Source organism: Schistocerca cancellata, chromosome 6 (assembly GCF_023864275.1).
Source record: "Schistocerca cancellata isolate TAMUIC-IGC-003103 chromosome 6, iqSchCanc2.1, whole genome shotgun sequence".
Lineage (NCBI taxonomy): Eukaryota > Metazoa > Arthropoda > Insecta > Orthoptera > Acrididae > Schistocerca > Schistocerca cancellata.
In genome coordinates this window covers 142,137,049-142,160,606 of record NC_064631.1, presented here as the reverse complement: position 1 = coordinate 142,160,606, position 23,558 = coordinate 142,137,049, and positions in this window count along the sequence as shown.

The following is a 23,558-nucleotide window of genomic DNA, read 5'->3' as shown; positions in this document are numbered from 1 at the left end:
TGTGTTACCAGGAAGATTTTTGACAAAAGAGGAAGAGAATTCAACTTTTATAGTCCTGTCTTCCTCAGTTGCGTGTAATATTACGGTATATTGATAATTTTTACTTATGGACCGTCTGACAGCAACTGAATAAAACACAATTTTAGTGCCACACGCTTTTCGCCTTTATTTTCTGCAAGGCATCATCAGTGGCCTGGAATATGTACATATGTTAGCTATTTTATTTACATTTTTGTCATTGTGCCTATAGGTTATAAACAGTTCTGGTGGTTGGTATTTCCTATTAAGTAGTAATGTTTTGAACTGTACTTACAGGTTGCGTGGACAATTTCTTAAATATTACGCTCCGCCAATTTGCGGTTTTTTCCACATTCCACAGCACTATGCACTGGACACTTGTTTTAATGCAATGTTTTGGTTTCTGTTGCCGACTGTCAATTGTTTTTGCCAAAGGTCGAATGCTATTGCCAAACTTATGAGTGTAACTATTGAAGTATCTGTGGTCTGTTCGTGTATGCATTTGTGTGTGTGTGTGTGTGTGTGTGTGTGTAAAAAGAAAGATGATGAGACTTACCAAACAAAAGCGCTGGCAGGTCGATAGACACACAAACAAACACAAACATACACACAAAATTCAAGCTTTCGCAACCAACGGTTGCCTCATCAGGAAAGAGGGAAAGACGAAAGGATTTGGGTTTTAAGGGAGAGGGTAAAGAGTCATACCAATCCCGGGAGCGGAAAGACTAACCTTAGGGGGAAAAAAGGACAGGTATACACTCGCACACACAGGATATGTAAGTCTTTCCGCTCCCGGGATTGGAATAACTCCTTACCCTCTCCCTTTCGTCTTTCCCTCTCCTTCCCTCTTTCCTGATGAGGCAACCGTTGGTTGCGAAAGCTTGAATTTTGTGTGTATGTTTGTGTTTGTTTGTGTGTCTATCGACCTGCCTCTATATATAATAGAGGGAAACATTCCACGTGGGAAAAATATATTTAAAAAGAAAGATGATGAGACTTACCAAACAAAAGCGCTGGCAGGTCGATAGACACACAAACAAACACAAACATACACACAAAATTCTATCTTTCGCAACCAACGGTTGCCTCGTCAGGAAAGAGGGAAGGAGAAGGAAAGACAAAAGGATATGGGTTTTAAGGGAGAGGGTAAGGAGTCATTCCAATCCCGGGAGCGGAAAGACTTACCTTAGGGGGAAAAAAGGACAGGTATACACTTGCACACACACACATATCCATCCACACATACACAGACACAAGCAGACATTTGTAAAGGCAAAGAGTTTGGGCAGAGATGTCAGTCGGGACGGAAGTACAGAGGCAAAGATGATGTTGAAAGACAGGTGAGGTATGAGCGGCGGCAGATTGAAATTAGAAATTAGCGGAGATTGAGGCCTGGCGGATAGCGAGAAGAGAGGATATGCTGAAGGGCAATTTCCCATCTCCGGAGTTCTGACAGGTTGGTGTTAGTGGGAAGTATCCAGATAACCCGGACGGTGTAACACTGTGCCAAGATGTGCTGGCCGTGCACCAAGGCATGTTTAGCCACAGGGTGATCCTCATTACCAACAAACACTGTCTGCCTGTGTTCATTCATGCAAATGGACAGTTTGTTGCTGGTCATTCCCACATAGAACGCTTCACAGTGTAGGCAGGTCAGTTGGTAAATCACGTGGGTGCTTTCACACGTGGCTCTGCCTTTGATCGTGTACACCTTCCGGGTTACAGGACTGGAATAGGTGGTGGTGGGAGGGTGCATGGGACAGGTTTTACACCGGGGGCGGTTACAGGGGCAGGAGCCAGAGGGTAGGGAAGGTGGTTTGGGGATTTCATAGGGATGAACTAAGAGGTTACGAAGGTTAGGTGGAGCCAGAGGGTAGGGAAGGTGGTTTGGGGATTTCATAGGGATGAACTAAGAGGTTACGAAGGTTAGGTGGACGGCGGAAAGACACTCTTGGTGGAGTGGGGAGGATTTCATGAAGGATGGATCTCATTTCAGGGCAGGATTTGAGGAATCGTATCCCTGCTGGAGAGCCACATTCAGAGTCTGATCCAGTCCCAGAAAGTATCCTGTCACAAGTGGGGCACTTTTGGGGTTGTTCTGTGGGAGGTTCCGGGTTTGAGGGGATGAGGAAGTGGCTCTGGTTATTTGTTTCTGTACCAGGTCGGGAGGGTAGTTACGGGATGCAAAAGCTGTTTTCAGGTTGTTGGTGTAATGGTTCAAGGATTCCGGACTGGAGCAGATTCGTTTGCCACGAAGACCTAGGCTGTAGGGAAGGGACCGTTTGATGTGGAATGGGTGGCAGTTGTCATAACGGAGGTACTGTTGCTTGTTGGTGGGTTTGATGTGGACGGACGTGTGAAGCTGGCCATTGGACAGGTGGAGGTCAACGTCAAGGAAAGTGGCATGGGATTTAGAGTAGGACCAGGTGAATCTGATGGAACCAAAGGAGCTGATCATGAAAATGTCATCAATAAATCTGTACCAAACTTTGGGTTGGCAGGCCTGGGTAACCAAGAAGGCTTCCTCTAAGCGACCCATGAATAGTTTGGCGTACAAGGGGGCCATCCTGGTACCCATGGCTGTTCCCTTTAATTGTTGGTATGTCTGGCCTTCAAAAGTGAAGAAGTTGTGGGTCAGGATGAAGCTGGCTAAGGTAATGAGGAAAGAGGTTTTAGGTAGGGCGGCAGGTGATCGGCGTGAAAGGAAGTGCTCCATCGCAGCGAGGCCCTGGACATGCGGAATATTTGTGTATAAGGAAGTGGCATCAATGGTTACAAGGATGGTTTCCGGGGGTAACAGACTGGGTAGGGATTCCAGGCGTTCGAGAAAGTGGTTGGTGTCTTTGATGAAGGATGGGAGACTGCATGTAATGGGTTGAAGGTGTTGATCTACGTAGGCAGAGATGCGTTCTGTGGGGGCTTGGTAACCAGCTACAATGGGACGGCCGGGATGATTGGGTTTGTGAATTTTGGGAAGAAGGTAGAAGGTAGGGGTGCGGGGTGTTGGTGGGGTCAGGAGGTTGATGGAGTCAGGTGAAAGGTTTTGTAGGGGGCCTAAGGTTCTGAGGATTCCTTGAAGCTCCGCCTGAAGCTCCGCCTGGACATCAGGAATGGGATTACCATGGCAAACTTTGTAAGAAGTGTTGTCTGAAAGCTGACGCAGTCCCTCAGCCACATACTCCCGACGATCAAGTACCACAGTCGTGGAACCCTTGTCCGCCGGAAGAATGACGATGGATTGGTCAGCCTTCAGATCACGGATAGCCTGGGCTTCAGCAGTGGTGATGTTGGGAGTAGGATTAAGGTTTTTTAAGAAGGATTGAGGGGCAAGGCTGGAAGTCAGAAATTCCTGGAAGGTTAGGAGAGGGTGATTTTGAGGAAGAGGAGGTGGGTCCCGCTGTGACGGAGGACGGAACTGTTCCAGGCAGGGTTCAATTTGGATAGTATCTTGGGGAGTTGGATCATTAGGAGTAGGATTAGGATCATTTTTCTTCGTGGCAAAGTGATATTTCCAGCAGAGAGTACGGGTGTAGGACAGTAAATCTTTGACAAGGGCTGTTTTGCATCCCGTAACTACCCTCCCGACCTGGTACAGAAGCAAATAACCAGAGCCACTTCCTCATCTCCTCAAACCCGGAACCTTCCACAGAAGAACCCCAAAAGTGCCCCACTTGTGACAGGATACTTTCCGGGACTGGATCAGATTCTGAATGTGGCTCTCCAGCAGGGATACGACTTCCTCAAATCCTGCCCTGAAATGAGATCCACCCTTCATGAAATCCTCCCCACTCCACCAAGAGTGTCTTTCCGCCGTCCACCTAACTTTCGCAACCTCTTAGTTCATCCCTATGAAATCCCCAAACCACCTTCCCTACCCTCTGGCTCCTACCCCTGTAATGGACCCCTGTAATGGACAAACTGTCCATTTGCATGAATGGACACAGGCAGACAGTGTTTGTTGGTAATGAGGATCACCCTGTGGCTAAACATGCCTTGGTGCACGGCCAGCACATCTTGGCACTTACACCGTCCGGGTTATCTGGATACTTCCCACTAACACCAACCTGTCAGAACTCCGGAGATGGGAACTTGCCCTTCAGCATATCCTCTCTTCTCGCTATCCGCCAGGCCTCAATCTCCGCTAATTTCTAATTTCAATTTGCCGCCGCCCATACCTCACCTGTCTTTCAACAACATCTTTGCCTCTGTACTTCCGCCTCGACTGACATCTCTGCCCAAACTCTTTGCCTTTACAAATGTTTGCTTGTGTCTGTGTATATGCGGATGGATATGTGTGTGTGTGCGAGTGTATACCTGTCCCTTTTTCCCCCTAAGGTAAGTCTTTTTGGTAAGTCTCACCATCTTTGTTTTTAGATATTAGATATATTTTTCCCTCGTGGAATGTTTCCCTATATATATATATATATATTTATTTATATATGTCTGCTTGTGTCTGTATATGTGTGGATGAATATGTGTGTTTGTGCGAGTGTATACCCGTCCTTTTCCCCATAAGGTAAGTCTTTCCGCTCCCGGGACTGGAATGACTCCTTACCCTCTCCCTTAAAACCCACATCCTTTCGTCTTTCCCTCTCCTTCCCTCTTTCCTGATGAGGCAACAGTTTGTTGCGAAAGCTTGAATTTTGTGTGTATGTTTGTGTTTGTTTGTGTGTCTATCGACCTGCCAGCACTTTCATTTGGTAAGTCACATCATCTTTGTTTTTAGGTATATTTTTCCTTCATGGAATGTTTCTTTCTATATATATATATATATATATATATATATATATATATATGTTTGGCTGTGTGTGTGTGTGTGTGTGTGTGTGTGTGTGTGTGTGTCCAGATGGTGTGGGGAAGAGGTTTTTTTTTATATGTTATCATTTCCTTTACTAAGTGTAGTAGGGAGCCTGTGCTGATATGTGTTTGTTCATTTATCACATGTTTGTTTTCTGCTACGGCTTTCTGGATGTGGAAGTTTTCTTGCATTTGTATAAGATGTTTGTCATGGTTGCTTATTCTCCTTATTTTCATTTCTTGTTCCATGTTTGTAGGATGATGGTTGTAGTGTTTTAAATGCTCTGCAAATGTGGAATGGTTTGTTTCATACTTCCAACTTCTGATATGTTCTTTGTATCTTGTTTGAAAATTCCTGCATGTCATGCCTATGTATACTGCATCACAACTTTGACATTCAAGTTTATATATTCCTGATTGTTGGAATTTGTCCCTCTTGGTAGCTGGCTGGCTTAGGTGTGATTGAAGGGTTTGCCCAGGCTTATATGCTATTTTGAAGCCCTGTCTCTTTAGGATGTTTGCAACTCTGTGTGGTGTTGTCATTGTGTGTGTTTGTTGAGTGTGTTTCTCAGCTTTCAGCTTGTGAGTTCTTTTGTATTGTGGAACTGTTGTGTTTGTTTTTTATTTGTGTTTTTATTTTTTGGTTGAGCTTGTGTACCACGTGTGTGTCATACCCGTTGTTCCTATCTATTTGTATGATTGTACTCATTTCTTGTTCATAGTTTCTCTTGCTGAGTGGGATTCTGTTTAATCTATGTAACATGTGTCTTAGTGCTGCAAGTTTCTGGCTGTGGGGGTGGTTGGATGTGGAACGTGTTATTGTGTCTGTGGCTGTTGGTTTTCTAAAGATGTTAAATGTATGTTTACCATTTTCTTTTTTAATTGTAATGTCAAGAAAATTTATTTGATTTTCTTTTTCTTTTTCAAGTGTAAACTTTATGTTCTGATGAGCTTTGTTTATATCTAAATGGAGTTCATTTATTTTTTCACTTGGCTCATCTACCAGACAAATAATGTCATCCACATATCTGTACCAATATATGATTTTGAAACTTTCATTTGTGGTTATCTTATCAAATATCTGATTTTCTAGGTGACTGATGAAAATGTTTGCTAGTGTTCCTGATATTGGGGATCCCATGGGCAGTCCATCAGTTTGTAGATAATATTCTTTCTCAAACTGAAAGTAGTTTTGTTCAGTTGTCAGACTGAGCATATCTGTTATTTCTTTTATTGCGTCTGTGGTGAGGTTGCTGTGGGATGAGAGATTTTGTTCTATGATTTCTATTGTTTCTGTGATAGAGATGGAGGTACACATATTTTCTATATCGAATGAAATTAGTGATGCTGTGTGTGGTACCTGTATGTTCTGTATGTTTTCTATTAGGTTTCCTGTGTTTATCACTGTTCTGTTGTTTTCTACTTTATAGTGTTTTGTAACTAACTTTTGGAGGTGTTTGGCTATGCAGTATGTTGGGGCTTTCTTGAAGTTGATAACAGCTCTCATTGGCATTCCGTCTTTATGTACTTTTGGTTGACTGCGGAGTGTTGGTGCTTGTGGGGTATTTCTGTTTGTCTGTGTTCAATGTTTTTCAGTGTTCGTTTCACATTTGCCTGGAATCGTGTAGTTGGATCTGACTTCAGTTTTTGTATGGCGTTGGTGTTTATGTATTCCTTGGTTTTTGTGATGTATTGCTCTTTATCCATGAGTACTGTTACATTTCCCTCGTCTGCTCTTGTTATTAATACGTTATTGTCTGTTAACTTTTGTTTTAACTTTTTCATAGTAGCTGCTTCTGTTTGGTTGTTCTTATTGTGTGTCTGCTGTGTTTGTTTTATTATGCCTTTTATTTCTTCTTTTACTAGTTCTCTTGTCAGTCCTATGTTTATTTCACAGTTATTATGTTGTTCTTCACGTGTAAGGATGTGTTCGGTTTCTACTATGAGATTTTCTATGTATTGATTGTTCACTTTGCTATTGGTGCAGTGTTTCAAACCTTTTTCCAAGAGCATTTTTCATTTTCGTGTAGTTCTGTCTCTGTTAGGTTAACTAAGCGTGGATGGAATGTGTGTTAGTGTTCATGTGGTTTCACATTTAAAATGGAAATGTATTTTTGCGTCTTTTTTACTGTTAGTTTCATTATCTTCTGATTATGTTTGTTTTGTAAATGTTTCATTGCTGTGTATGTGTTGTGTTCAGTTTTTTTCTACTAGTGCCATGAAAACTGCGGCGTTTCCTACGTTTTTTTGCCAATTCTAGATGAGTCTCATAGAGCATCATGTTTAGGTGCTGTTTTTTCGAATAGAGCATCTTAATTTCATGTAGTAACCAATATCGTTCTGCAAATGATTTCGACTTTTGTGCCACTGTAGAACTGTTTTTAACCTTTACATTAATGTAACTTGGAATTAAATCATTCTTTTTGCATGTTTTGTTGAATTTTACATGCTGTATCGTCTTATGGAGTCTCAGATGTATTTTCTTGAACCTGTTGTACACGTTGACAGGGAATGCTTGACATAGCTGTATTGACATCTTCAACTTTTATAGTCCTGTCTTCTTCAGTTGCGTGTAATATTACGGTATATTGATAATTTTTACTTATGGACCGTCTTTTCTGCCTTGCAGAAAATAAAGGCGAAATGCGTATGGCACTAAAATTGTGTTTTATACATTTGCTGTCAGACTGTCCATAAGTAAAAATTATCAATACCGTAATAAGGAAGAGAATTCTTTTGAGGATTTGGGTTACTCATTAAGTGAACCAGAGATAACCCCATCAAACCAGACTGAGACGGGCAGTGAAATGTACAATCACTGACCTCACTTATTGCTAATGTACTTGTTTCTGTAAGCATAAGAATTGTGTAACTGGAGAAAGAGGTTGGAACAGAAGGCGTATGAATGCGATTTGGTGAAAACTGGATGATGATCAGAGTTTTGCATAACAAGATATTTTAATTAAGTACTGTAATGAGAATTCGTGGCAGTGCACAGAAGCTGAAGGCAACCATTGTCCCAAGTTGGGATGACAGAGCATCCAAGGACACCAAGTCGTCATGATGAGAAGTAGAGCACGGCAACAGAAGGTTTTCAGGAAGATGACGTAACAATACAGTGGGCGCAAACTAAAAGTTGATGTAGTTTGCGAGGCAGACACCCCTTAGCTGCAAACAGTTGGATGATTCCAAAGGCATGGATGACAGAGGAAAGAAAAATAGTCCATCTGAAAAATATTTTATGAGGGTAAAAATGAAGGGAGAATTATTTCAGGTAGTACTCTGGAAGCGTTTCCATTGCAGGAACTGATGTGGGACACTTAAATTTGACAGGAGAACCATTAGTAAAGTGGTTTGTCTGATGTAACAGAAACCCAAAAAGCTATAAGTAGGACTGACAGTTGTGTAGGGGAGAATGTGTCTGGGTTTGGTTGACGTGAGAATCTGATGGCAGTCCACCTTAGTTACATCAAAAGCTTTGTATTCATTAGTTTCATGTTAACTACGTCTGAATATATAGTCACATAGGGATGCTTTTAATTGATGCTTCAAAGTATATTTTTGCCGGTGACAGTATCTGCAGACCCAGACGGAGATAGGTTAATTGAACACAACGTATGGTGTGCCATACATCATCACTCAACTAAAATGTCAGTAAGTTGGACAGCACTGGTTATCTAATTGTGTACTGCCTCAGTGTTGCTGTAAATGCTTTCATATGACTCTGGGCACAGCTGTTTGGTTAGTGTGTTTTGTGTCTTGGAACTAACTGCATGACTTATTGCCAGCAGATCCAAAACTGTTCAGGTGTTTGTGCCTGAAGTTCCGCAAGGCAGAAAAGCAAAATGATTGTAATTGTATGTGTGAGTAGCTAATTTGGTAGTGAGCAGTTGTCTTGTCAGCTGGAATTAATTTGTTTTACAAGCTCCTTGAATTCTAATGTGCTATTGTCAGCTTTGCATAAGTGTTGTAACATATGTATACCAACTTAACTGGAGGGCAAAGGGCCTCAGTAACATATTTTTCACCAGATTAGTTTCTTCTTTCTTTAATGGTGTTCCAGCTGTTTCTAGAGTGCAGTTTTATTCAGGCAAAGTTACATGTGGCTCATATATGGGAGTGCAGCATAAAAACAACTGCATTCACAGGTAAGGGTAGCTAGGGTAAAAGTCCAGGACATGCAACTGGATTTCAAGTATGCAGCATCAGAAGTCCCAGGTTCTTTGATATTATGTTGTAGAAGTGAGTTTTTGGCTGGTTCTTTCTCTTTGTGCAAACTGATGGATCTTTGTTGCTGGAATACTGCAGTTGATCTGTGCAATTACACAGAACACATTTTTCTTCTAAATAGTATTAAGTTGCTGAAACAATATTAATTTCAGAACCAAGGGGAAGTAAATCATGTTCAAAGAGTAGCTACATAAGCCCCATAACATAAAACCTATGCTTAACACTTTTATGGTTAACACAAAAATTGATCTAGTAAATATTGGTTTGAGTTCTAAAATCGATAACATTATTGTTAGACTAGCTAAAATGAAAAGTAATTTTATGTCTAGCATCATTAATACCAATTAAAAAATCTATGCTAATAATTCCTCCTTGAGAAGTGATTTAAGTTCAAAACTTGAAGCTGCTAACTCAACTCGGAGAACTAGTTTAAATGAGAAAGACGCCAACAATGCAGATTTCGAGGCAAGCATAGAGCAGAAGCAGATTAGGTGAGAGACGATCTAACAATGAGCTTAAGAAAGAGACAGTGGAGATCAGTTGTAAAGTGCCTATTGCAGATTTCAAGACATGTGTAACATGAAGTATCGAGGATTTGTCTGAGAATTGCTTAGACAAACATGAGTCTGTAAAAAGAAACTGGTTGACAATTATGAGCAGAAAATCGAGAATGTTGACACTGAATGTGGGAATTGACACAGAAAGATCCATTGAGATCTCAGAGAAATTGAAGCCAGAGCACGACAGACAAACAGTATTTCTATTAGAGTGAAGCTGTGGAAAAGATGAGTAGTTTGGAAGGAAAAGTACCAACTAATGAACATACCAACACTAATATTATGCAAATGGTATCGCCTGATGCAGCTTTTGTCAACTGTCATCAGTTTTCAGAGTCTGATCCAAATTCGCAAGTCCGTCCCTTAGATTTTTAGAACAATTTTGAAGATGTATTGTCATGATGGTGGTCAGAGCTGAAGAGATTTTCATTCATTCATTCACAGCCATTTAGCTGGAAATGAGCTACAATGTGGTCATCTGAGGTAATGTTAACATGCAGCATGCTCACAGAATTTAAAACTGAATGTTTGAACAAATATTGCTCTTCTATAAAACAGAACAACATTTTGCGAGATTTCTTGTTGGAGCAAAATTTAACCAGGGGCAAGAACATGTATAAGAGTTTGCACATAAATAAGTGTCTAGCAAAGATTAGACATTTAGATTAGATGAAAGCCGAAATCACGGGTCTTGAAAATAGTTTACCATGGCACTGGCATACAAGTATAATTTTGTTGCCTAGAGATAATACCGAGACAGGTTTATCAGTTATTTGTGGCATGTAAAGCAAGTTGCTAGAAATAAGGTGCAGCACCACACCAACAAGATAATAGACTGCCACAGGCAACAGGAGAACATATATATGCAATACATGGAAGTGCATGGCCAGAGAGGAGGGTTTCGTGGAAGGGATTGTGGAAGATTAGACTGGCCTGGTCCACCAATGTGCCAGCAGGTGATCTACTAGCCACAAGGGCATGCATCTCCAGGGTCAGGTGATGTTAATCATGGGCAATCATACATGCATATTGAAAGCCATGCTGACATCACAACTGCACAGGAGAAGTCTGACAAAGTACAAAACCAAATGAAGATGTAACAGAAGAAATAGGAAAGTCACTCACCAAGTACCCAGCCCAAAGACGACATAGAAAGTGGCAAAAAAGAGAGAAGTTTAAACAGAAGTTGTATATAGTGGTTCAGAACAAATTCATGAACAAGAACATTGAAATAACACATAATGTGACATCACTGAAGACACAGACACAGGAACTGGCAGTACAGAGAAGGAAGAAGAAATAGTTTTGTTTATTTGTTTGGCGATATTTTGATAGCTAGAGTGAGGTTCAGCAAAGAAGATTCTGTCGTAGCAGGTGTTACTGTTAGCATAGAAGCTCAGGATAGTGAAGGAAGAGTATTAGGCAAAGATACTGGAATACAATCAAAGTAACAGAAATAATTGACAAGCCAAAAGAATGTTGCAACTGATAAAGTATTCCACAAAAAGTGCAGTTATAGAAGTGCACCTCAGAAGAGGTGCGGAAGAGGTTCACACCCCTTCCCAAGCTGAATGCACAGAGGCTTACAGTTGGCTCAATTTGTTTGATTGACAAGCTAAAAAATGTAATGTGTGAAAATGTAGAAGGCACTCCAATAAATATGATGTGTTTAGTACTGCTGTAGAGCATTATGGTATATGAAATATTGTAAGGGATTGCTAGGAGGAAGAAAACGAGATTACTATTTGTGACATAGTTAACCATCCACGAAGGTGCTCAGAGTGCCTACTTGTAGTCAGATAGGCAGTGGATCAGAAACTTGTTTTGTGTTGCAAGAATTGCTGAGATCCATTCCAGGTAAGAAAGAACTAGATGTGATGCTGGTAGTGGGCTTGCATGTAATGACCATACCTGTTAAAATGAGGCCTTACTATCATTGGTTTTGGGAGATAGCAAATAGGGGTACCAGTTTCTGGTTGTTTCAGGGCTTAGCGTAGATGTATGTATAGACCTGTAAAATTAAATTTCGACAAAAGCGAAGTTTCATTAGTATTTGGATACAAACAAGTATAGTGCTGTTTCGTTGCCAAACTACGGCTACAGAGGAGGAAGATTTGGAGTTACCAGTGAGAGTCGTAAGGTAAAAGAAATAGATATGTAGAATTCAGCAGTAAGATAAAAGAATACAAAGGTGAATCTAAGGTGATTCAGAAAGAAATTGATGAAGTGAGTGAGTTAAAGAATATATCAGAACAGCAGAGGACAGAGTCTTTGAAAGTACCAATGAAATATCAGCATGTTTTTTTTCAAACTGACCTGGTATTCTTAGAAATTATGGATGCCATTTCACAATGAAATTGGATCAAGGCTTCTTTAAAAAGCCAAACCCAACACAAGTCGCATAACAGGAAGCTGTAGGGAAGCAGATTTAGTGCATGCTCTAGCAGGGGTAACTAAGCGTACCAAGAGCATCTATAATAATCCCCTCGTGGTAGTACCCAAGCATTATGATGCTGTGTGCTTAATGCTACTCACCCAGGCCCTGAAGACCCAAGAGATGTGGTATGCAAAAGTGACTGTCCTCAGGACAGTGATGAATTATTACAGAAATTCCGGGGAGCAACTTTCTTCACATCTTCGAGTGTGACCTGTGGGTATTGGAACCCATCTATGGCAAAGAAAATCTGGTGGTGCACTGTGTTTCTGTATGAGGGTTTGTGTTGCTGATGTACCTCCACTTGTGACGCGTGATTTCAGAGATCACAAATCCACACAGTTCATAGGCCTGCTTATAGAGGCCACCTGGATCAGCCCCCAGAGAAACAGTGTTATTTAAGTGATCACAAACAGGTGCTCGGCCTTTTCTATAACCTGTATTACTGTTGTCTATTCAATGTGTTCAGTGCTATGCACAATCTGTACTTCATTGTATCTCGCATTGTCTCTATAAAGTAATATCTTCCATAAATCATATTTGTTCTTGCTACAACAAACTTGGCGACGAGTGAGGATTACATTTTCTCCACGTTTTAGTCAGTGCTAAGTCACCTGTTAAACGTCTCAGTGGAAGACATACTCCAATGTATCATTGCCAGCAGCAAGCTCTTGTGGAACAACAGCAGGCTTTCACCACTGCTCTCAGTCATGTGGCATTGCGTGATTGCTCTTTTGTCAGTGCAACTGTCGTCCTTTCTGTTTTTCACGTGGACACACCCTAGCTTATCATTTGATGAGATGTGCAACTTTCTCTCAACCTGTTACTGTAGCAGAATGAATGTCATTGCGACGTGTGTAGAATTTTACCATTATCGGAAACGCCCAAACCAAGCTTACAAGGCTTGGGCTGTAGAATCACATGGGTTGAGCCATCATCGCAAATTTGTCTCTGGTATCCATCATGAATCTTACGCTGGTCATATACTATATTACTTGTGTGGTCCCAGATAGGGAAGTCTGCAAAAAAGCACTTCTGTGTGAGAATCCGATGCTTACGGGTGTGCTGAATATAGCACTGACCTTTGAAATGTCACAAGCTGCAGGCAATCAAATTTCTTTGTGGGGGTAGGTAATGGAAATTGCTCAGTCAGTCCTTGTTAGGCACGCTGCAAGTGTTCAAGAAACAGGGAAACTGTTGCAGCAGTACAACCTTCGACTCAGTGTTGCGAGGGGCAGTGTTGGTTACGGCCACAGCAGCAACAGGCTGCGTCACAACAGCAACTGAGTACCCCCATTCCATCTTGCCTGTACTGCTTCATCCAATATAAGCAATTAAGCTGTTTGCAACCAGTGTCGAAAGAAAGGCCACATTCCATCAGTGTGTAAACTCCTCTTCAAACGTGGTGGGCACAATAGTACTGATGGAGGTAAGCTGTATCTCTACAGTGATTGTCTTCCTGAACAAATTGTTTATTGAGTTGTGTGTGTTTAATAAACTGCTAAAAATGCTAGTGGACACAGGAGCTGCAGTGACTTAAGTAAATGCACTAACGTACGTGGACTTCGGCTCCCGTCCCCCCAATACAGGTTTCACAGAAGTTGGTGAGCAACAATAAACAGCAGATTCCAATCCTAGGTCAGTTCTCTGCTCCTATATCTTACAAATCTCACCTTCGTTGTTGATCATTCCCATACAGCAGACCTCTGTGGGTTAAATGCATTTCATGCTTTCAGTTTCTCCATTGCCGATGACATAAATTTAGTGTCAGATAAAGTTCCAAATCAGCAGTTGGAGTCCCTCTGCTCTGAGTTTTTGACAGTCTTCCCATGAGCTTGGTTGTGCTGCCCGTTTTTAGGCCCACATTACCATGAAAGAGTCTACCCACCCTCGTATTTTTCAGGTGCCTGTCACATTGAGCGACTGTCATGGCTGAATTAGACTGTTTGACAATGCTTGATGTCATTTGGCATATTCCTTCCAGTGAATGGGCTACAGCACTGGTCATTGTTAACAAGCTGATGTGGCAACTTCAGTATCATAATTAATGTACAGTCCATGATGGATACATACCCTTTGTCCCACCCTGATGAGTTGCTCACAAAATTATCGAGGGGCCACTACTTTGCTTTTCCAGTGTTGATTTGTTGAAAGCATACCTCTAGCTCCCCTTGGATGAGGCCATGAGGTGCCTTTTCATTGTCAATACACCTTTAAGCCTATACCAATATCAATGCCAGTCTTTTGGCATTGCTAGTGCCCCTGCAGTTTTTCAATATTCTTTTTTAGGACACCTGACAGCCTCTATGCCTGGCTGCATCAATTACCTCGACAATATAATTGTTTCGGGTTCTTCCTCCGAAGACCACCTTAGCAGTATCCGATCGTTGTTTTCTGTTTTGCAGTCTTCAGGTTGTAAGTGCAATCTTGCCAAACCTAATTTTTTTTTCAGCCATCAATTGTGTACCTAGGTTTTTACGTGTCTCGTACTGGGGCCAAGACATTGTTTCAGCATGTTGACTCAATTGTGCCTTTGCTGTAGCTCACCTTCCTTAAGGAACTGCAGGCATTTCTAGGTAAAGTTGTGTATTACTGTAAGCTTTTGCCAGATGCGTCCACTTGTGCTCAACCATTGCTTGCGCTTTTGTGTAAAAATGGCTTTTATTTCTCGTCTCCAGCTTGTGATTGAGCGTTCGCTTTGCTTAAATCTCTCGTGTTACCTACATATGCCTCTCAGTAAGGTCTTGGCCTGGTGCTGGTGCACAAGTGCGAGGATGGGTCTGAACGACCCATTGGTTACGTTTCTAAGACTTTAACTCACGTTCATCAGTGGTATTTTCAGACTGAAAAAGAGGCTTTAATGATTGTGCTCACTCTCAAGAAAATTCACATCATCTTGTATGGTTCTAAGATCCATTTAATCATAAGTCACAAGCTGTTGGTTGCTCTTTTTGACTCTTCAGCTTCCATGCCTGACAAGGCAGCGCATTGTTTACAGTGGTGAGCTCGCCTCCCCTCCCGTTATCATTATCAGATCCATTACTGGCCAATAATGCAACATGGCAATGCCGATCCCTTATCGCACTTTCTGGTCAGGGTGGACGTAGCATTCGATCAGGATGAGATGCTTTGTTTCTATTTAGATGTTGAGAACCAGAATGCGGTCGATGGTTTTCCCAACACTAGTGCTACAGTATCATTGGTCGTTGCTGTCGATCCTGTATTTAGTCGGGTCCTCTCTTCTGTGCCGTCAAAAAAAAACCCTGGGCCACCTCAGATCCCAAGCGTAATTACTTCCCCCTCCAGCACCGCCTTTCCGTATTTGATGGGGTTCTTTTGTTAGCTACAGAGAATGCTGCCCGTTGGGTTGTGATGCCTGTTTCCTTAAGCCGTAATGTACTGTGGCTTCTGCATGTCAGTCATCAGAAACCTCTTGCACCAGATCTTTGGTCCGTCTGTGGCGAAACAAGCACTTTTATCATTTGAGAGATACAGAGGCAAGCGAGTGTGCCGGGACTTACCCCAGTTCACTGCTAGTAGCGCCGCGTCACCATAACGTGTCTGTGTGTAGTATTGCACCATAATTAAGAATGAAATTAACAGTTAAAGTTGCTTTTTCAAACTTTGACAAAATATGCTATAGTGTAATAATGTTTAAACTGTCAAGTATCAGATTGATTAGATTAATATTTTACCTAAATACATCGTTTTAAGAAAAAAATAAGTGGCACTAAATAATAAAGCTAGGAAGCCAGAAATTGGTCATAATGTACAGATGTATGTTGTAATTAACTGGTACAAGTCTCCATGTGATTAAAGCCATATTTTGATCAGAATCCACGTTTTTAAGAAAAGTTCAAGGCACTAAATGTTTGACTTAGAAATGTGAAAATTTGTATGATGCTTTAGTTCAACATAAAAATAATAACTACATGATCCCTCTAAGCTACCTCTAATAGTTTTCAAGTAATTTACTGAAAACAAAATTTGGAACAAAAATTTCTTTATTTGTAGTAGATTAAGTAACTGTTATATTAATGCTAGAAAGTTTTGGTTACAGCATATGATGAAACTTAAGAATAATACAGGTATAACAAGTTTTAGGACCTTGATGTTAATAACAACCAATACAAGCTATCTTAAAGTTGTAGTTCAGAGGTCATGTTCTACTGTCAGTTCAGTTCTAAAAATTCTAGAAGGCAAAGTTTTAATGCACGCGAGCTAAAACTTTTTCTGTGGTTTTAACCAACTTACCTACATGCATGCAAAAATTGCGAAGATTCTAAATTGATTAATAACATTGTTATTAAATATTGTGTGCCCAAGAAAGTGGCTGGTTAGAGACTGCTATTGTGGGCACAGGGTGGATGACAGCAGCTGTTCCCTCAGCTGTAAGCTGCGCCACATATATAAATACAGCCAGAGAGGTAAGACTAGGCTTTTCACACCCAGAGTGCACACTGCCTCGGATGATTTACAATTCCAGTTTCCTATCACTAATAATTATTATTATTATGACAATCAACCCGCCACTCCACACACCAGCACATGTATTGGCCGGGCATAGATGGGGACATATGCAGCTTATCGCTGCTTGCACTCACTTTGTTCAGCAATAGGCAGCCCCGCAGATATCTCCCCCCCCTCCCCATCCCAGCCTACGCCGCACTGCCCGTGGGAGCATCCACATGTCGATTTTGCTGAATCCTTCCTAAATCAGTGTTTGCTCATTGTAGTGGATGCCTATTCCAAGTTTTCCTACATGGCATCTTGTCCATTTATATCCACTGTGGCCACTATTTCGGGCATAAGATTTTTGCAATTGAGCGACTTCCGTGTACTATAGTTATCAATAACAGCCACCAGTTTGTTTCATGAGAATTTGCATCTTTTTGTCAGGCTAGTGGTGTTCATCATCTCACAACTTCCCTTTTCAACTTAAATCTAATGGTGAGGCCAAACACATGGTTCGGATTTCAAAACTCAGATGTGTAAGTAGGTATCCAATAGATCCCCTGAAGCTACTGTAGACCTTTTTTTGAGTTCGTGCTGATTCCACTCTGGTGGGGGACAAGAGCCCAAGAGAGCTGCTACATAGATGCCAACCACAAACCCTCCTTCACCAGCTGCAGCCATTGCCATATCTGCTGGTGTTGCTGGCTCCGCAGCGGTTCCAGCTGCGTCCACCTGTATGGGCTTGTAGTTTTGGCCCAGTCTGAACTGGGTTCCTACCACCATCGAGTGTTGTCGGGGCTGGCACCTGTGTATCATCCGCACTGCTGATGGACGGACATCCCATCACTTCAACCAGCTGCGGCCACACCTGGCAAGGTTTATTCCGGAGGGCCCACTGCTGATGCTTATTCCTGTGTAGCAGACAGTACCTGGCTGCCACGTGCTGTTCTTGGCTTTCAGTGCTCTTTTTCTGCACTATGTATTTTTATGAATGTATGTGGTTTTCTCATCCCCAAGAAGGGAGGAGTGATGTACCTTCACTCAAGATGTGCGTGATTTCAGAGATTGCATGTCCGTTCAGTACACAGGTCACTTATGGAAGCCACCTGTGTAGGCCCCCTGGTGCGTTTTGGTAAGCCACCGAAGAAACCGTATTATTTAAGTAATCACAAATGAGTGCTCAGCATATTCTGTAACCTGTATTACTGTTGTCCATTCAGCGTGTTCAGTGCTAAGCACTGCCTATATTTCATTCATTGTATTTTACATTGGTGCTATAAACTACTACATTCCATAAATCGTGTTTGTTCTTGCTGTAACATTTATCAATACCAGATAGTATCATTCGGCCTCAAAATTTCTGTACATATGAATGATGTCACAAGGGCTTGGAGATGAACTGTTGAAACAAATGATGGTGTATGTCAATGACCTACTCCTTGCAGCGTCAGTTGGGAGGAACATTGTCACTTGTTACCTAAAGTTTTGTCCATTTGGGTTTTATAGGTGTTTCATCTGAAACCAAGTAGTCAGTGTATCGTGTCAACATAATATATTGAAGAAAGTCCAACTGTGGGTGTAGGCTGGAGTATCAAATTGCGTTTGAGAATAAAGACCAGAAAATTTATGCACATATGTCATCAAGGCTCATCTGGAATCTGTTTGAATATCCCAGAAGTAAGAGAGAGCTTGGACTTTAAAAATTATAGATCTGAAAAGACCATCAGCAGCCACACAAATTGACGTTTTGTGTGTCCCAAGAGGCCTTATTTCCTTTCTAGGTTCATGTTTTTTATTGATAATTGGAATAACATGACTTAATAAGTATATTAAATAAATCAGTGTATCACAATGGGACAGCCGAAGTGAATGGAAATCCTACCCATGGCAAGGAAAGGAAGTAAAATGGTAACAGTTCTACAAACTAGTAAAATTATATTCTCCAAAGATAAGTATCTTAGAAGCTGACAGACTACTACTGCAGGTTATTTAAAAGTTAATCAGAACTATCCACCAACATACTTATGACAGCTCGTATTTATAAATCTGTTCACATTCATTTTGCCTTGTACAAACATCGTGTATAATCTGTTTTCTACTGGATAAAAGTTTGTGCAGTGAAGATTTAAAACTTTTTATAATTTTTGTTTTGTAAAAGCATTTCTTGGGAATTTGAGTTTTAAAAATGGTAGCAGCATTGTAGTTCTTTATTCAGCAAAGGAACAGTTTATTAAAGTTTAAAATTAAATTTGGTACTCTGTTACTGAAAAATAAGCTAGTTAGGAACACATTCAAATCTTCTTAGGGAGTAGATAGGCGAGAAAAGTGATACAAAGTATTTGTCTGATAGGGGAGCTGGATATGAGACCTGACATGTCAGCTACTGTTGCTCTCAGGATAGCTTCCTCCTCTGTTAGCAGCAACAAGAAGTGTGAGATGTGATATACGCCTGTTGAATGTGTGTAGTTTTCTCTCTTCTAGAATTTTAATTATGACTTTTTTATTTCGTTACAGAGAGATCCCTTTCACAGTGCAGTATGATTTCTTTGTTCATAGAAGTAGCTACTCTTGTAGTATCATAAGAAATCAGCACAAAGTAATAAGCCGTTTGATTTAGTCATTAAGTTACAATTGTAGGAACAATTTTGATAAGTTTAATGTATTTAATGTTATATTTTAAGTACAGTTAAGAAATATATGCTTATAAATAATAGGGCACTTCTTATGTATTGGTATTTTTAATTTTGACGCATGTAAATTTCTCAGAATTAAAAAGGGGTGATTAGGGAAAGCAAGTAAGACTTTCTCCCAGCCACCATCAGTTTTCACACACACACACACACACACACACACAGAAAACCATTCTGTCAGTCATCCACAATAGGAGCTGCTAAGGAAAGCTTTGCACTAAATATGTCAATGTATAGTGTGCAATCAGTAAGTATTTTTTGCAAGGTTTCTTCAAAATTTAAAAATAATTCTGGAGCTGTGGGTATTTTCTGGTATGGTCACCAGATAATAGCATTGGAGAGTTGTAATTCAACATTAATATCTATTTTATACATCATGTAACAAACAGGTATGGGCAAATTTTTAGGAAACATTTTTTACACAGAGGAATATGTTTTATATGGACATGGGCCTGGAAACACTTTATTCTCATGTAACAGCTTATTTCCTACTCCACTTTTCTCACAGAGAGATGCATTCTTTATACATAGAGGAATGTGTGTTATGTGGACATGGAGACAGGAACACTTTACATGAAATGATGTTCTTGCAGCTGACAACCACCCTATTGTCAGCATAAAACAATTAGCTGTGAGGAGTAATATTGACCACATGACTGTCAGGACAGGACTTCATGAGAACCTGTTGTATCCATACCATGAACAGCATGTGCAGGCACTATGAGCACCAGATTTTCCTGCACAAATACACTTATTTGAATGGTTCATTCAACAATTTGTCAATCCTAATTTTAATGCATATCTGGTGCTCACAGACTTTTCAAAGTAGACGATTAACATGCTGAAGAGTTATAGAAACAGCTCTAACATGGAAATAAAACATATTTATTTCCTCTACATGTGAGGAATATTCCCAGAAAATTTGGCAAGACCTTTTCGTTACACCCTGTATATATATCAAGCATACCATTTGTTCAATTAGATATATTTCAATTTGAGGACGATATGAAATTAATGAGTTCACAAAGTATTGTAAAACTTGTTTAGATTAAATACCTTTACAGCCTTCAGTTTAGATATGTATAGAAATTTGTAGCAATGTGAGATTCTGAGTAGTATTAAATTATCACTTCAACAAAAATTAAGTCTTTATGAATTCTTTCTGAGCACCCCCTCAGTTGTGTCACATCTTTAAAAAATTCTTGTGTTTTGCAGACAAGGGTGACGCTTTTCACATGGCTGTAATCAGGAAAAGATCCCCAAATGGGAACAATGTGAGTGATGTAGTTGGTCAGATGGATTACATTTTGATCAGGCTGAAAGCAGCCGTTAGTGAGTCTATGATGGACATCCTATTCCCCATGCCAGATGGATTATAGCTGCACCCCCCTCGTCAACTATAGGAATCGTGGTGGTACAGCAACACAGTCAGTGCACTCTGCCTAGGAAACTGTGTTGCATGTGAATTTATAACATTCATTAGGTTAAGTGTCAGACTTGGGAGGAAACTACTCTATTTCAAACTCTAAATTGCGTCTAACAGCTTATAAATTGTTTCTCATGGCCACCAACGTATACTACCACCTGATACTTCGATTCTTTTCATATTAAGGAGCTCTGTTTTGAAGAACCCATTTCAGAGTGAGCTATTACATGTATTTTACTTACATAACTTGCAACTTGTGTGTCAGTTCATAGAGCTATGGTTAGTGTGGGCTCTGAATGTCAACAATGAGGAGAGAACTCTGTTGCATACACAATTGCTGTGAAGGACTTGATCACATTATACATTTTTCAACATTTTGTTTCCGAATATATCTACTGTATTTGTTGAAGTTTTCCCCCTGTGGATGCATGTTCTCGAAGGAAATATTGGTCTACATCTTCACTGCCTGGCATTACAACATATGCCATCCCTCATAATCAACCACATACTTCATAAGCATTGCGGATTTGATGATTGCGCGCTTGCTTTGTTTCAGTCAAAGTTTCAACTATGCTCTAATTACCTAGAGTGCTGTCTTTGGCACTTGCACATTTACTCTACAGTGTAAAATGATTTTTAAATCTTGCAATCTGAAATGCTGCCAGGCAAAATGTAGGAACAAGAATATCACACACAATGATGGAAGATATCTACATGTTTTTCTTCTATTTAGTCAGTTGCCACCCCACTAACTCTCTTTCACTGCTGCAACAATGTAGTTTTTTCAGTTTTTCTATCTGAGCTGTCCCTGTAATAAGTAAGAAAGATGAGAACTGTGCGCCTCCTCAAAAAGCTGTTGTCCACCATCAGTCTTTGAAATAGGAACTGATCTACACTAACACACCTCAGATGAACTGACTGCTAACCTGTATGCTAGGGTTCTGTACTAGATCTGGGACACCGATTGAATGAGTGTGCAACAAAAGCAGCCACCAAACAAAATTATACAGTCAATTAGTTGTTTGAATCTTGCTGCCTTTCATGTAGAGAGTCAAACGGTCAAATTAGGTGAGTACACGAAGCACATGCTGTATGAGGTATGATCATCATAAGCCACTCCAGTAATATTAGCATATGGGAGGTCAGCAAACACGATGGGTAATGTGGGAGGTGTCCAGATACTTTTTTTAAATATTGAAATATAACTATGCAAACCTTTGGGAGAAACGATGTTACAAAACATTTCATTTCACTGAAGAGACTGCCACCACTGAACTCTTGCAGGAGGGAAAAAGGCGGGAGGGGGGAGAGCAGCAGCGGCTGTTACTTTTGTTCCAATACTGTAGTGTAACTGCAATTATGCCCCGAGAGCAATGAATTCAGCATAACATGCAGTTCATGTTGCAATATCTCAATTAGCCAAACAATTCCACTTAGGCCAACCTAATTTATGAGAACTACAATATCAACACCTCTAGATTCTCAAGAAGGGCAGTCCTACAAGTATCTTTTGAGTGTTGTCCTCTCTAGTTTCATAGCAACATTTTTTAAGAAGATTGTTAACCACTGGCTCACATTGATTCTAAAAGCTATTTTTTCAACCTTAAAGGCATACTGTCCTTGAACAGTTCCATGAGGATTCAGGACAAATGTCTATTTTTATAAGGTCCTGATCATCACAGGTTTCAAATAGGGAACACCTGTCTAATGATTCCCAACAGGACAATCTGTCCTTCCAGGAAGCATTTCAATTGCAGTTAATAGTGCAATCAATCATCAAAATTAGAGACCCATTAAAAGTGGATCTTATTTAAGGATGAAGTGCTGCATTTTGTTCCCATTCCACGTTCGCAACAATTGTCCACCATTTAAAATTTAGTGTTTGAGGGTTAGACAATAGAGAAGAATGTACTTTGGTAGATTCTCTAATGTCAAAATCTTTTAATTACTGATCTGCACATACTGTATATTTATGTTCTATCTATTTTGAAACCAAGGAACAACACTGAACAGTGTTGTTACCACATCGAAGGAGTAATCATACAATGCAGGCTTTTATAAACCAGTATTTGCATTTTTGTTTTTATCAGCTTCAGGTCATGGTCCATGTCACTTTTACATAATGTTTTGTCTTCCACTGCTGGCAACATCATCAGAGGCTGAAGACACTCAAAGCAGATAGAAGTTCAGACAAATGAACCATTTATACATATCTACAGCAGCTGGTTTGAGACATCAGACCGCTGCCTGTACACCAAAATATATTACGGGACGTGTCTAATAGTTTTCTGTCAAAGTTGTTTTTGTGTCCTATGGCCTCTGCATCTTAGCAGAATGATTATTAGGTCTTGATAAAATCTTAGTACCTGAGAAATGGATATAATTGTTTTCTGCTCCCAGTACATGATCTGCTACTGCCAATTTATCTATATTGCCCATATGATAATTGCTAATGTTCCTTATGGCTGATTTTATATACTGCTGCTGTGGCAAACACCAGGTGTAGGTTCTTAGCCATTTTCAAATCTTTGTTGTTGGTTTCAGTATTGTGTCAATACCGTGTCTTCTCAGTACTCTGCTGATGCAATCGCACTTTTTATGAAAACATGAATGAGGGGATTAGTCTGCCCATAGTACTTACATAATTAAACCCTTACCTAGGTTATGTAGGGATGAGGATTTTTATCATTTTGATAAGAGAAATAACTGAATTCTGAGAATGATAAATAAGCACAACAAATGTATACAAATATCTACTAACATGTCTAAGCAATGTAATGATCTTAAGTGCTGTGTGTTTTACTTTGATCATATCAGTGGCCGATAACAATTGTAATGCCTCACTAGAAACTTACAAGAAATTACACTGTATGTTATCACATTTATTTGTTGAAAATGAGAATGTTGCAGGACACAGACTTTCTTAAAGCTTTCAGTGACCCTCCTTTATT